General features: G+C 47.1%; 1 long non-coding RNA gene across 1 annotated transcript in view; it reads left to right on the plus strand.

Annotated features, from left to right (window-relative positions):
* Positions 1 to 14,107, plus strand: part of LOC107124367 — a 145,792-nt gene that overhangs the window by 64,509 nt on the left and 67,176 nt on the right. The window contains exon 2 of the long non-coding RNA XR_001482984.1: positions 790 to 922. This is a non-coding gene — a long non-coding RNA (uncharacterized LOC107124367). The remainder of the gene's footprint in view (positions 1 to 789; positions 923 to 14,107) is intronic.

Genomic DNA, 14,107 nt, shown 5'->3' on the forward strand with positions numbered 1-14,107 from the left:
AAGTCTCCACAGGATGTGCACAAATACCCACCAGCACATGACACGTGGGGGGGGGGGGGGGGGAATTCCCGTTTGCCACGGAAGCGCCGCCTAGCGATTGCCAGTGTGATCGCGCCGCGCCACTTCTTTGCTGTGCTGCAGGATAGCCATGTAATCGGCACCTAACGGCATACCCACGGGACCTCCACAGGACATGTGATTGGGCTGCTGTGTGTTACTTTGCTCTGGTGCAAACAGCCACGCTTCCCCCCCGCATTTTCCGGCCCATGTGACCGGGACCTAACATAAGTAAATAAATAGTCCTTGCCAAATGTATAAATATATAAAACTGCATATTTAAAGAGAAGGGGCCATGGCTTAGTGGTAGGGAGCACCCCTTACATGCAGAAGACCCCAGGTTCAGCCCATATCGTTTACTGTTAAGGGGTCTTGGATAGTAAGTTTTGGTGAAAACCCCTTCTCTACTTGGTATCCTGGAGAGGCACTTCTAGCCAGAAGAGCTAAATGAACCAATAAGACAGGTTCATGTGACCCATCTATATATTTTGTGGTTGGGCATGTGGTTGGGCCCTATGGAAGATTCACAGTTCCACAGTTATTACTTCCTTCAAATGCAGAAGGCCTCAGTCCCTGGCAACTTCACACAGTCTGAACCTGAGAGGGCTGCTGCCCATTAGTGGAGATGATTCTGGGTTAGTTGGACCGGCTGTCTGACTCCATACAAGGGATGCTAATGTGGTGTTGGATAAGGAGGGGAATAAAATAATCATTTCTGTTTTCTTCTCTCAGGGCAAAGAGACATCACCAATTACAGGGAACCTATTGACTCTGGCTGTGTCCTGGGAGGAGTAATAAGTCCTGACGCTTCTCCTGAAAGTGTGGTTTGGAATGGACTTCAGATCCAGCAATTTCTGGATACAAGGTACCAATCTAGTTCTCTTATGCTCATTCTTTGTGGTCTGGACATTTTGCATAAGTTCTGTTTTGGGGTCATAATGTATCCCCTTCCTCACTTTAAGGCCCAAGTCGACTCGTTGCTTGCATATAATCATATTGGCAGAAATCTTGGTACCCCAGTGCAAATAAGTAAGTTGTCTTGAATCTTTTTTTTAAAGTCTACATGTTGTGCATGAGTATCACCTTGGATGCAGCCTCATATCCTGCTGGCTTTAATTTTTTTAAGGGGGGAAAGTTTGCATTTCTCTGTAATTTCAAGCTGCAGCCACACCTATGCTCACCAAGGACCAAACTAAATATGATGTCAAACGTGTGACTGCCCTTGAAAACAGCAGCCATGCATCTAGGCCTTCCTGCCCTGCTATAAATGGAGTAACACGCATGTCCCATTCAACATTACCCCACCCCCTATACCACATCTTTGCTGTTGCAGGCAAACGCCTAATAACACATGCAGAACACAGAGAAGTTCTACAAGACATTATGGAAAAGGAGCATGCACTTCCCTTTTGGCCCCAATTTAAACCAGGTCACCTATCATGACTCCGGGAACTGTAGTTTTGTGATAACACAGAGAATATGCTCCTTTAGATCCCTAGCTTTCTTACCAAGTGAGAGTATCTGAAGTTCTTTGGGGAGGAGGTTGCAGAAGCCATGATAATTAAACTGCTTATGTTGAGTTGCAGACTTATAACTCTGTGGCTGAGGCTTGTTCCATAGACTTCACTTTTAAACCTCCTCAAGTTTGTATCAAAGTTGCATTTGGGTTGCACTTGAATTAAGGGTTTCACACTCAGTTTTCTCACGCTGCTGCCCTCTTAGTCAAGGAGCTGCATTCACCTTTCAGGTGACAGTGAATGTGGTCTGTTGCTTCCTACTAAACTATGTATGAAGGAAACCCTTAGTGACATCCTTGGTACCGGAGAGGTTCTTTCTGGATAAGAGTTGCTATCGGTCGTGTGACTGACCAAAAGGAAGCACTTCCTCTTTATGCAATGTGTAATTAACTTGTGGAACTCAGCATCCTTTATCTAAGATGACCTTTAGGACACATTCAGAGAGTATAGGTGTTGGAAGAGTTACTAGTCGTGATGGTTAATGGATCTTCCATATACAGAGGCACTATATCTCTGAAAACCAGGTGCTGGGAACAAACAGGGATGATCTTTTGGCTACCCAAGCATTTGGTTGACTGTTGCTAGGAGCAATGCTTGATTGCCCTGTAGAGTTTTCAAGGCAAGAGACGTTCAGAGGTGGCTTTGCCCTTGCCTGCCCCTGCATACCAACCCTGGTCTTCCTTGGTCGTCTCCCATCCAAATACTAAGCAGGGCCGACCCTACTTAGCTTCTGAGATCTGACAAGATCAGGCTAGCGTGAGCTAATCCAGGTCAGGGCGTCTTTATCACTACTGGTTTGTTAGAAGTGGGAAGTTTGCTATCGATAAAGTAGCACCGTGTTGAAGTTATCCCTTGCTTGTCAATGTCATCCAACCTCTTGGCTGAACAAAGTGGAGAATTCTTCATTCAAGCAATTCAAGGAGATGTATTCTTCCATGGTGACTGCAGAAAAACGAAGAGGGGCGCTTCCCTGCTGGGCACTCTTGTCTGAGTCAGTGCGATGTCAGCTATGCTGTAGATCATCCTGGTGTGGGAATTGGCCCTTTCACCCAGGCTACATCTAGTTCCAGAGGTTCCAGGCTGTTCTCAGCGCGCACACAAGAATTTCCATCATTTGGGCTTCAAGGAAGGATGCTTCATGGAGTCTTGCATCCACCGTTTGTGGTAAATTGTAGCAAAGCACATCAGTGAAGCAGTCACTCCAAAGCATGTATAAAGACTCTCAGTATAAATATCTTGCCTGAGCCATCTTTGAGCCGATTCTAATGTTCGGCTGACATGGGGTGCAGCTCTCTTGCAGGATTTTACCACCTTGGACGGCAGATGAGTAGGACTGCTTGGTGAAAGCACAGAATAGCTGGGGAACGAAAGTGGGAGAGAAAGGCAAACATCCCCAGACACTTTGTTCTTAGCAAATTGCATGCAAATTCAGGGATTTTGTTTATATCAACTGAACCTCCCAGTTGTAGATGGGGAGCCTGAATGTGGCAATAGGCATACCTCCCTGATCTTTGTCTCGCTTGAAGGTGTATGTGCTTCGACCTGGGGAGGGAGATTGGTTTTACCAGTTCTTGCAGGGAGCATTTGTGTCCTGGCAGACAAAATCAGCTTGCATTCCAGCTGATTGACTTACCACTGTGTATGCTGCAGTGATTGAGCAGGATTTTTTTATGTAGGCTGAGAGTTCAGAGGAGGTGACTATGCTGGGATCCATAACCACTCATTTTGCACTTGCCCAGTGGCTATGAGTACCTGAGCTGGGAATTCTTTGGTCCAGGTCTCACTTCAGCTGCACACTTGCCCTCTGGGCTTGGCCAAGCCACTGTTCCCTAAATGGCAGCCCTTCCATCTGCAGAACAAGAGTAATGATCCTGGTGTACCTTACAGGGCTGTTGTAAGGATTCCAACAAGAAGGGCTTTGAGTACTTGAAATGCCCTCTCCAGGCACTAAGTGTTCTCGCTTGCTGTGGAGGGTAGTTGGGCTTTGCCTGCTAGTTCTCTTGCACCTGCAGTCTGCTGAGCACGACTGCTGTATGTGTTATATTGCTGAGCACACCAGTGGATTGCCCAGAAAAGGGCTGCCTTGTTGTGTGTCAAGTGGAGGGGCTGTGGCTCAGTGGCTGAGCCTCTGCTTGGCATGCCGAAGGCCCCAGGTTCAATCCCCAGTATCTCTAGTTAAAAGGATCAGATGGAAGACTTAGGTGAGAGACCTCTGCCTGAGACCCTGGAGAGCTACTGCTAGACTGAGTAGGCAAGACTGACCTTGGTGGATCAAGGGTCTGATTCAGTAGAAGGCAACTTCATGTGTAAAGTGCTTTTGCTTCCACTGTCACTTGAGCTGTGAACTTTTTTTTTAATGTGGTTGCAAAGGAGAAAGGAGGATGAAGCCACTGAAAGATTCTCTAGCCTGAGCACTGGGTTGTCGCATCCATCTGCTCAGGCCCCAGCCTTCGACCAATCCATATTGTTAACATATTGCTTGCCATATGGATCAGCTCAGCTCTCCAGGAACGCTTGGGAGACCTGACCTCTAGTGTGACAAGATGTGAGCATGAAGGACGGGGGCTGACAGCAGCCCTTGGGTCTTGGAGTGTGAAACTGCAGTCCAGCCATTTCTTTGTTCCTTGCTGTAAGCTCTCTCTCTCTGTGTCTCTCTCCCCTCCCCTCCCCTGCCCCAGCCTTTTAATTTTATTTTTAAAATTTCCTCTCCCCTGTTTTTCCGCATCCCTAGTCTGTGTTGGATCAGTGACCTTCACTCATAACCAGACCGGACAGTTCTAAACTCCCTCCCCCAGGCCATCGATCAGATGTTTGGTTGACGGCTGCAGAGAGCTGAACAGAGGGAGGGGAAAGAGAGAGAAGATGTGTATTCATTAAGACCCTGCAATATCTGGTCTCTGCGTCCCAGTCTCAAGATACCTTGATCCATGGATGGGGAAAGACTCTTTATTGGTAGTTGACTGAGAAGGGGGTCCTTCTTAGGATCTTAAACTCACTGTTATGGTTAGGTTTTAAACTAAGGGGAATGTGTCTCTTCTCAGTAATAAGTAGCCAGCCCTCACAAAGCTGGGGTTAGTTTGCAAAATGACCAGAGGGTTTGACTAAGATAGGTTCACCAAGGCCCTTGGTTAGACCCTAAAATCTCCCAATTCTGCCCACAAGGACTAGAATCTTGGTTTAGAAAAGCAAATCAGGCTACGCTGTTGTTGTTTTTTCCAGATTCTGTTACTGTCCTAGTTTTTTTTGCCACGTAACTTTGTGTGTCAGTTCTATCCAGCTGTGTTCCGGGAATCTTATCTATAAATTCTGCCCTTCCCACAGACATTAATACCTATTTGACTGTGTATTGAATGTTTGCTTGAGTTATTGCAAAATAAAAAGGCAAGGATGAACCTTAAATTGCAGTGATGTAATAGGCCTGGTATCAACTTTAGTTGCTGAAAGCAGACTAAACTTTGCCATTCCTATGCTCTTCTGAGAAGGAAATGCAGGGCAGGTTCCATGATCAGGCCCCAAGTCACTTACAGAGGGTACTCAGGCTGGGTAGATCTACTAGTGGTCTGTAATTCTGGACACAGATGTACCAATATCAATTCAAATTTATTTACACACTTTGGGTATGGCAGCCTGAACCTGTGAGTGACAGGAGGTTGGCAGCTGTGCCTGACCAGAATGCCTGACCAGACTATTGAACACTGACCATTGGACCATTCTGCAAATGAATCGACCCTCTTTGTTCAGACTATTGAACACTGACCATTGGACCATTGAGGCGAAGGGTGTCCTACTCCTCAAGAGACCAGACAGCTTTTTGATATCTAAGCATAGGTAATTTTTGGACCCGCATTCAAAGTGAGAATTAGCTATAAAGTCATAAGCACATTCAGTGTCTCTGCCAGTTAGGTTAACCATTCAAATGATCCATTGTTTGGACCTCTGAGAGTGAAATGTGCAAGACATATTTCCAGACATAATACCCTATAAACGTGCAGTTCCGAGAAATCTGTTGATGATGAAAGCATAAAAAGGCTAACTTTGATGTGTCTGTTTATGTTTTTACATATTCTTTTCCCTGCAGCATTCCAGCATGAGCTAATTTGGGGGTTACACTTGAGATGGCTGTATCCCAAAGTTTCAGTTTCAGCAGGTCTGGCCATAGTGAAAGCTGGAATGAGTCAGTCTAGCTGTTTTGAGCTAGGAGGCTGGCCAGGTGAGCTTTGGGGATATGCATGGAGGGCTTTTTGTGCATTCTTGCTTACCTTGTCCTTGGTCTCCTGTCCTGTTCCCAAGAAATACAGCATGGGTGCAGGAAGAGACAGGAGTTTCATTTGGGTGTGTGCACAGAATAACCACTCTCGCCGATCATGTCTTTGCTAGAATCTCTCACACGCTCACATATGCAGCACATCATTTCTCTGGACCAAGTACAAATTTGTAATGTGCCCCTCATCCACGTAGAAACCCATCCCATCTTACAATCTTACGAGTCATAAAAGAAATGTGTGTTTTATTTCTGAAATAAAACAGTGTCAGGGTAATGAACTTGCATAGTGGGCTGGGCTGGACCCCAGACTTCTGTAAAGTATATTCATTCTCCCGACCACTCCTTTATGGGGCAGGCGTGTGCACGTGCACAAAGACCCACACACACCTAGACACATATATAAGGTAGTGGTTTTCAAACTATGTTCTGTGGAGTGCTGGGTTTCCCCATTGGGAAGAGCAGTCAGAGTGGACACACGTCCCTGGAAGTCAGCTTGCCTGGAGGCCACGTTGGGTGAATTTGCGGGCAACTCTTCCTCTCACGTAGAACAATGGTGATGGCCTGCAGGCCAGGATAGGACCCTGCATGACGTGAATGTGCACCACAGAACATTTCCCAGAATCCACCATTGTGCAAGTGCTCCATGGTGGATACGCAGGGGTGGAAGTTTGAAAATTAAAGTCCATCCCCAGCTGGCCTTTCAGCACTTCCTGTAGCCCTTCTGCAGTTACAGCTCTGCTTCTGATTCAAATCGGTCGCTAATTCATTCTGTGTCCTTTATGAGCTTTCTGGCAACAAAACTGGATCGTCTTCCCTCTTGTTGCTTCGCTCCATTACTTTGTCTGTTTCCCCACAAAAGCTTGTCCCCTTCCTTCTCTGGAAATGTTGGGGGATTCTTGCTTTCCAGCTCCAGAAAAGGACCGTGGGATGTTTCTCTTGTTGAGGACGATGGTGTCCAAGGAAGGGGCTCACTGGCTTGCCCCGTCCTTTGGGGAAGGGGCTATGATGGTCTTGGTGGCAGAGTGCCTCTTCAAATTAATCAGTGTGTTCTCCTCCAGAAATGCTAATGGGAAAAAGCAATTAAAGTGCCCCCCCCTCTTTTCACTCCCCCTTTTCTAAGTAATCTGTGTTAAGAGCTGGTAATGAAGGTTTAGTGCCATTGTAACACAATATTTCAGCTTCGCCAGTTTGAATCAGAAGCAATCCAAAACCGGGAGTGTGTGTAGGAGGGGGAGATCCGATCCCCAGAAGCAGCCTCCACCAGCCTTGAGCTGATCTTCTTGCAGAGGCATTTGGGACTCTGCATAACTGCAGAACTTCCTGCTCCCATTGCTGTAGCAACTTGGAGATGACCCATGTCTTACATGAGGAGATAAGCTAGTTGTACACTCTGACATTTTTCTGTATGTGTGAACATGGTGCTGGGGCTCATTTGCCATCTTCTGTCCAACTGTTGCCTTTCACGCGTATTTGGTTACCCCATGCTAAATGTTCAAGGTTCACAAAAATGATTTATAAATATTCCCGACAAAATTGAAAGGAAGGTAGGGAAACACCTGGTGGGTCCATTGATGTGCCAAAGCCCAAAGTCCTGTGCTTGGGTTCTCTTGACCTGGATGGGAAAGAAGTGGGACCTGTTCTCACAGTAGTAGAAAAGGCCATCAAGTTGCGGCCAAGTTGTGGTGACCCTATCGGATTTTCAAGGCAAGAGAGGTTCAGAGGTTGTTTTCCATTACCTGCCTCTGTGTAGCAAGCCTAGACTTCCTTGGTGGTCTCCCACCTAAGTACTATCCAGAGCCCACCTTGCTTAGCTTCCGAGATCTGACAGGATTGGGCTAGCCTGGGCTATGCAGGTCAGGGCGGGTACATGGTAGCTTTAGGAAAAGCTTGCCACTGTAGGTCCCTTGCCCATGGCACGCTGGCTTTGAGAATGAGCCTCTGTGCCTTTTTCTTAGGGCTAGCAGGCTTTCCTTGAAATATTTTACATGTCAGTAGACCAGATCCAGTGCTGTAGTTCTACTAACTGCCTTACAGGGATAGTTGTGAAGATTAATAAAATCAATCAGAGAAGGCAAAAACAAAATAAGAAACCTGTTCTGTTTTGTTAATGTATGGTTATATAATGTATGGTTGCATAAATGGGTAATAAAATTAAATTTGAAAAAAAGAAAGGAATCGTATGGGGAGTTAACTTAAAAAGGTGCTAGAAATAAGTCCTTCTTGAAAACCTTTATGAAAACCCAGCCTCCTTAATGTGTTAAAGGGGGCTTATTTGATGGTGAAGGAAACACACTCTGTGCATGCTTAAGGATGCAGAGAGCAAGTCCCATGACTCAATCTTGCACGTTCAGGAGGTTAAAGCCTAGAAAAACACAATAAATGTCAGTTTACTGAATAGCACAAAGAGAGAAGTAACCTTTAGAATTCGGAAGCTAGCCTGGAGGCGGGGAAACAAACACATGTTTGGCCTTAGCGTCTTCAAACATGGATCTGGTGCGAACCCTCCTTCCGGTCTTCCAAGTAAATATGGGTCAATCAGCAATCAGAAGAAACTGAATAACGGTCTACCCAAGGGCTCCGTCCTTGCTCCAGTTCTTTTAATCTGTATATCTCTGATGTACCCAAGACGATATTCAGGAAGTTTGCTTATATCAATGACATGGCGATTTCAGTAAGGCACAAATCAATTGAAAGGACTGAGGAAATACTGACTAGGGACCTGGAAATTTTGTCTGACTACTACCGTAAATGGCAGTTTATCCCAAGTCCAGGAAAAACAGAATGCTCCTGTTTCCATCTAAATAACAATCTTGCCAACTGTGAACTGAATGTCTACCTTCATGGTACCCAGTTTACACACAACCATACACCTAAGTACCTTGGCATTACCCTAGACAGGACCTTGAACTATAAACTCCATTTATTTATTTATACTTATATTTATACCCCGCCCACCCTGTAAACAGGCTCTGGGCAGCTTACAAAAGATGGCAAAATATGCTGATTTCACATAAAACCATAAAACATTAAAATAGCATAAAACATACTTAATATCAACAATAAACATTAACATGCCCAAAATATTAAACTATATTAAAATGGATGGCATGCGTTTTCATTCTAGTCATCTTCTGCTCTTCAGGCCAGTCCTATGGGCCAGATGTGGAATGGCGTCGTCGGTAGTGGGCCAGTCCAGTATTCCTGATGTACACATGGGATCGTTGGTGGTAACAGTGGTGGCAGCTCCTATTTGAAAGCCTGGCAGAAGAGCTCCATCTTGTAGGCCCTGCGGAACTGTGAAAGGTCCCGCAGGGCCCTGATCTCCTCCGGGAGCTCATTCCACCAGTAATTCCATCTTACCGATGTAGTAGCAAGAATACGCACATGAAACAACATTCTCCAAAATTTATGTGATACAACTTGGGGTGTGTCTGCTACAACGCTTAGATGCTCAGCTTTGGGATGGTTGTATAGTAGTGCAGAATATGGGGATTCAGTGTGGCTCAGCAGCCCCCATGTCTACAAACTTGATGTCCAACTCAATACAACAGTGAGAACGATCAGCAGATGTATTAAACCCACTCTGACCTATTGGCTACCCACGTTGTGCCACATAGCTCCCCCGCATCTCTAAAGACAAGATGCTCTTCTTCATGAATACAGAAAGATAATTGAAAACAGAGAGTTGCCCATCCACAAAGACATGGTTGACATGGGCCTATCCAGACTAAGATCCCAACACCCAGAAATAAGATCTGCACAAATCCTGCAATCACAGAATTCCAATTTAGGGAATGAATGGTTGTGAACATGGATGCAGTCAGTTTCACCCAATATCCATAACCTGATAAACACCAATGAAAGGCCCTCAGGATTTGACTTGCCACATAAAGTATGGAAGATATCTAACAGAATACGAACAGGCTTTGGCAGTTGTGCAGACCTGTTTTTTTTAATTGGGGCAAATACCAAGACCCAAATGTGATTGTGGTGCAGCCTGCCAAACTATTTTCCATCAGTCACATGAATGTGAGCATCGTGCTTTCCATGGTGATGTGACAGAGCTCTTTGTACTCTCCCCAGCTGCAACTGAGCGGATTGAAAATTTAGATATTAGTATTTAGGGGGATTAACCAATCGGTCTGCATACCTGTTGTGTCAACTTGGTTACATATTTTATATCATTATTGACCTCCTGTGTGTGACTCTGCCATACGATAAATACTGTAATAATAGTCTTGTTTGTACTTGGGTCTTCACTGTCACACAAGCCCACACACTCCATTTCTAGAGTAAGTGACAGAAGGAGGGGGAGAGGGGGAGTCAGAGGGTAGCTGCCTGACCCCTGACTGAAGGCAAGTGTGAGAAATGCTTTCCTGTCTCTTTAAACAGCCACACGCCAGGCCTCATGCCGTCCTGTTTTATCTGAGGTCCCACCGCATGTTATTCCAGGGCCGATCCGCTTTAGCTAATTAATAATCTGACAGGAGACACCCGAGGGATTAGCTGCTGAGATGAGTCAGGCCAAACCCCCGGCAAATGAGTCCCATGCTCCCTGGAGGCTCTGGGGGTGACATTGGGGAAGGGGGGGGAGAGGGTCGCTGCGGGGCGGGTGGGAAAGTCTGAAAGGGATTTACAGCTCGTGGGAGGGAGAGGGACAGGGAGAGAGAAGAAAACTAATAGGCCGGAGGGATTTGGGGGAGTCCAGGACGAGTGTGGGTGTGAGACGGCCGCGCTGGATTAAAAGATGCCTTCTTAATTTGTGTTTTTTACTTACACATCACATTTGTTGCCTGTCATTCCACCAAGCTGTTCAGGATGCTGTTGTCATCCCATTTTACCCTCACAACATCCCTGTGAGGTAGATTAGAATGAAAGAGGCTGATTGGCCCCCAGGCCCCCCCCCCAGGGAGCTTCATAGAGAAGCAGGGGTGCAGGCCCAAGTCTCCAACAGCCAGTCCCTTGACTCCCGATAGAACCTGGGTGTCCCTGGAACAGCATCTGTTGTAGGATGGCAGGAGCCACCTTCTCCATTGTTCCAGGCTTGGGAGCTTCTTCCAGGCATCTGGCTGGCCACAGACATTCAGAGGGTGGACTCCTGCTCTGGGCAAGCAAGGTGGCACTGGGGAGCCAGTGCATCAAAGCCCTTTCTAACTACAGGATACGGCCTCCAGTCAAGGGCAGAATCCTGTTTCCATTTGGCCACTAATGGACCCAGTTGTGACTCCCACATGCTCCATAAAGCCGCACCCTTTCGGTGAGTGCCTTATGGCTCCTTCGGGCTTCCCTGCTACCCTTGTCCCCATGGACTCTTCCAAATCCAACACACAGCCTCTGGCAGCAGATGTTTCTGGAGGGTATCTGTTTCTCCTCAGGCCTTTAGCTTCATGCTTGCCTCTTCTTATACACACACACACGCACATGCATGGAGAAGTGGTTTGGCGTCCTTCCTGCAATCTTGCCAGTTGCCCGTCTTGCCTCCTGACCAACATCATTAGTGCTGGGTATTTATATTTCATTAACGACATTAAGCCAAAACAGTATTAAAAGCCAACACTGGTGATAAATAGCATATTAATAAAGAAGGAAGCCCGCTGCAGCTGCACAAGCACACGAGGACTTCGAAACAAACAGGGCAGCCAGTTTTAGACCCTCTAGGAGAGACCTAAGGGCAGGGGACATCAATGTGAGATAGCGTCTGTGGGAATGGGAGCAACAGTCGGAGCAGGCAGGACTGACCTACATGGACTAGTGGTGCAAAGCAGTTGCATGTGAAGGCCTTATGCAGTGGGGAAGGGGGTGCAGAGAAGGGCCAGGGAACTGCCAAGGTGTTTCAGAGACAATAGCAACAAGGAACACACAAGTGTCTCGAAGGCCCAGAGTCTTATGGGAATCTAAATACGTGTGATAGGAGGATCCCGTCAGCAGAAGGCAAGCCGGTGCAAAGAAGCATGCAAGCAGTATTACTCTGGTTTGAGACGGTGAAGCTCCTGTGTAGATGCATCCATCTTCCATTGAAGCTGACCTGCCACCTGTCTTGTGCACCTGGTGCTGCCAGCGGCTGCTGGCTTTCGAACTCCGGATGCTGTATTTCCGTATGAGATGGCGTGTGCTTGAATGTGTTATAGCAAATTTAGCGATATGACATCCCGGTCACACGGGAGGATTTGATCCGCAAGAGGGACGGATCGCGGGTGCATCAAGCGGGCGCGATCACACTGCAACATCTGGGAAGTGGCGCGCACCCGTCCCCGATCCGTCCCTTAGGCCCACAAACGCGCATCAAAAAGTTACTAGCAAAACAGCAGTACCTACTGGATGATGCGGGCCAACAAAAGGCGTCTGGTTGGGGAAGCACCGGTAGGCCGTCGCAGCCGTCGCCGTTCCCCATCCCACACATGCGCACAACTGCGCTACTGCCGGTTTGCTGCGCACTGTGTGATTGGCTGCCTGAGCACGGAGTCACGGGGGCACGTCGGATCGCGCTCCCGCGGTTCTTTTTGCTCCGGCTCTGATTTGCCTCCCTTCAGTGGCGGATCATCCGGCTCGTGTGACTGGGACCTGAGATGTGCTTTTTTAATTTTGTTTTTTTGCAGTGTCATTCATTTACCTGATTGGATTGGAGGGGGGAGGGCGGCAAGTGAGATGGTGGGGCAGGAGGGTCGCCAGTTCTGCTCCCTTAAGCTGAGAGCCTTCGAGGACCGCAGAGTCCAAAGGGCAAATCAAGTTGTCCTTTTGTTTTGTTTTGTTTTAAAGCGGAAGGCCTGCGGAGTCCGCCCTCACCCCACCCGTCCTGCCATACTGAAGCATGCACACTTTTTGTTATTATTTCCACTTTATATAAAAGGGCAAAGCAGCAGCGAAAAGGGGCCTGTGACCACACACACACACACACACACACACACACACAGGTTTTATGTCCTCCTTTTCTGGCAGTCGGAGCACGGCTTGTGGTTCAGGCTGGGTCCAGTAAAATTCTGGCTTTGTGGTCCTGTATGAGGCTCTCTTTCTGCCTCTTATCACCTGCCTTCTCCAGTACTGAGGCTTCCGTGGCCCTTATTCCTTGACTTGACACCAAGCACGACAACTCCTTTTCAGAAAGGAATTTTAATCAAACTTGACTGAGGAGTGCTGAAAAACACCAGGAAGTAATTAGAAATCCAAATTTATGGCCTACTGAAATATTTCCCTGTCCATTTTTCTTTGTGTTAAAACAGCTCTGTTTACCCTTTGCCCTGCCCCTCTTTTGCCTTGTTCTTTCACTAACAGCATTTCTCACTAAGCTGGTGATCAGGTCTTGTCCCCGTGTGCTCCACCTGAGAGAGGAAGAACTTGCAGGCTTGGTTCTGAGGGGAACCGGGCCAGGGGCCAAGTCAACCCCCTCTTTTGAGAAACTCCTCGTCTTTCAGGAGCTAAATTGCAAGCTGAAGATCTGAGCTGGAAATCTGCAAATCAGCTCTTCCTTAGGGACCACAGTGGGTCCTGTCAGGTATTTTCCTTCTGGGAGCAATGAGTTTAAAGCAGTATCCTAAATTGATAACCATCTCTTAGGTGGCTTGGATCTTTCCCTCTGTCTGATGCTTCAGGAAAGTCTTCAGACCAGTCCGCACGCATGCATTTGCTGCTTGTCATCTCTAACATCAAGCAGTGACTTGTACGTGAGATGATCGGCTGGAAGAGAATAGCCAAAAATTCCTATCTCCCCATATCCATTCAGACAGTTTTCTCAATGGGGGTCGTTCAGATGTTTGGCTGTGAGCCATCAAGTGATTAAAGCATGCCCCTATTCTTCTGCCGCCCCCATACAGCCCCATTCTTTGCCCCCATGGCTACACTGAAAAGGACAGAGCAGTTTTGTGCCCCATGAGTGCTCCATCGGGGAGAGCCCTTGCAATTCTGCAGGGTCTGATTGCGAGGGGGGCCTGGAGGAGGCAGCAGAGCCCAATTCTCCCGAGCTCTGCCTTCTCCCGTCAGGAAATGAGAAATTAACCCAGCATCTTCAGGTGGGGTTGAGCCTTGTGTCAGGGTGTGGGCCTCAGCAGGTGCCCAACCATACTGACCCTGGGAACGGTTCTGTGACTGAGAATCCTAAGCACGTTCCATGCATGTATTGCAAGCACACACATATGTACTCTTTTTCTATTTTCACCAGATATTCCATGTACTTTTTTTCAGACCTATCTTGGCAGTCCTTAAGGACTAGAAACTTCTTTAAAAAAAAAAAAACACCCAGATGGAATGCTGAGGTTCGTAGAAGGCTAAAACCTGC

The sequence above is a fragment of the Gekko japonicus genome, unplaced genomic scaffold (genome assembly GCF_001447785.1).
Source record: "Gekko japonicus isolate JY-2015 unplaced genomic scaffold, Gekko_japonicus_V1.1 scaffold586, whole genome shotgun sequence".
Classification (NCBI taxonomy): Eukaryota; Metazoa; Chordata; class Lepidosauria; order Squamata; family Gekkonidae; genus Gekko; species Gekko japonicus.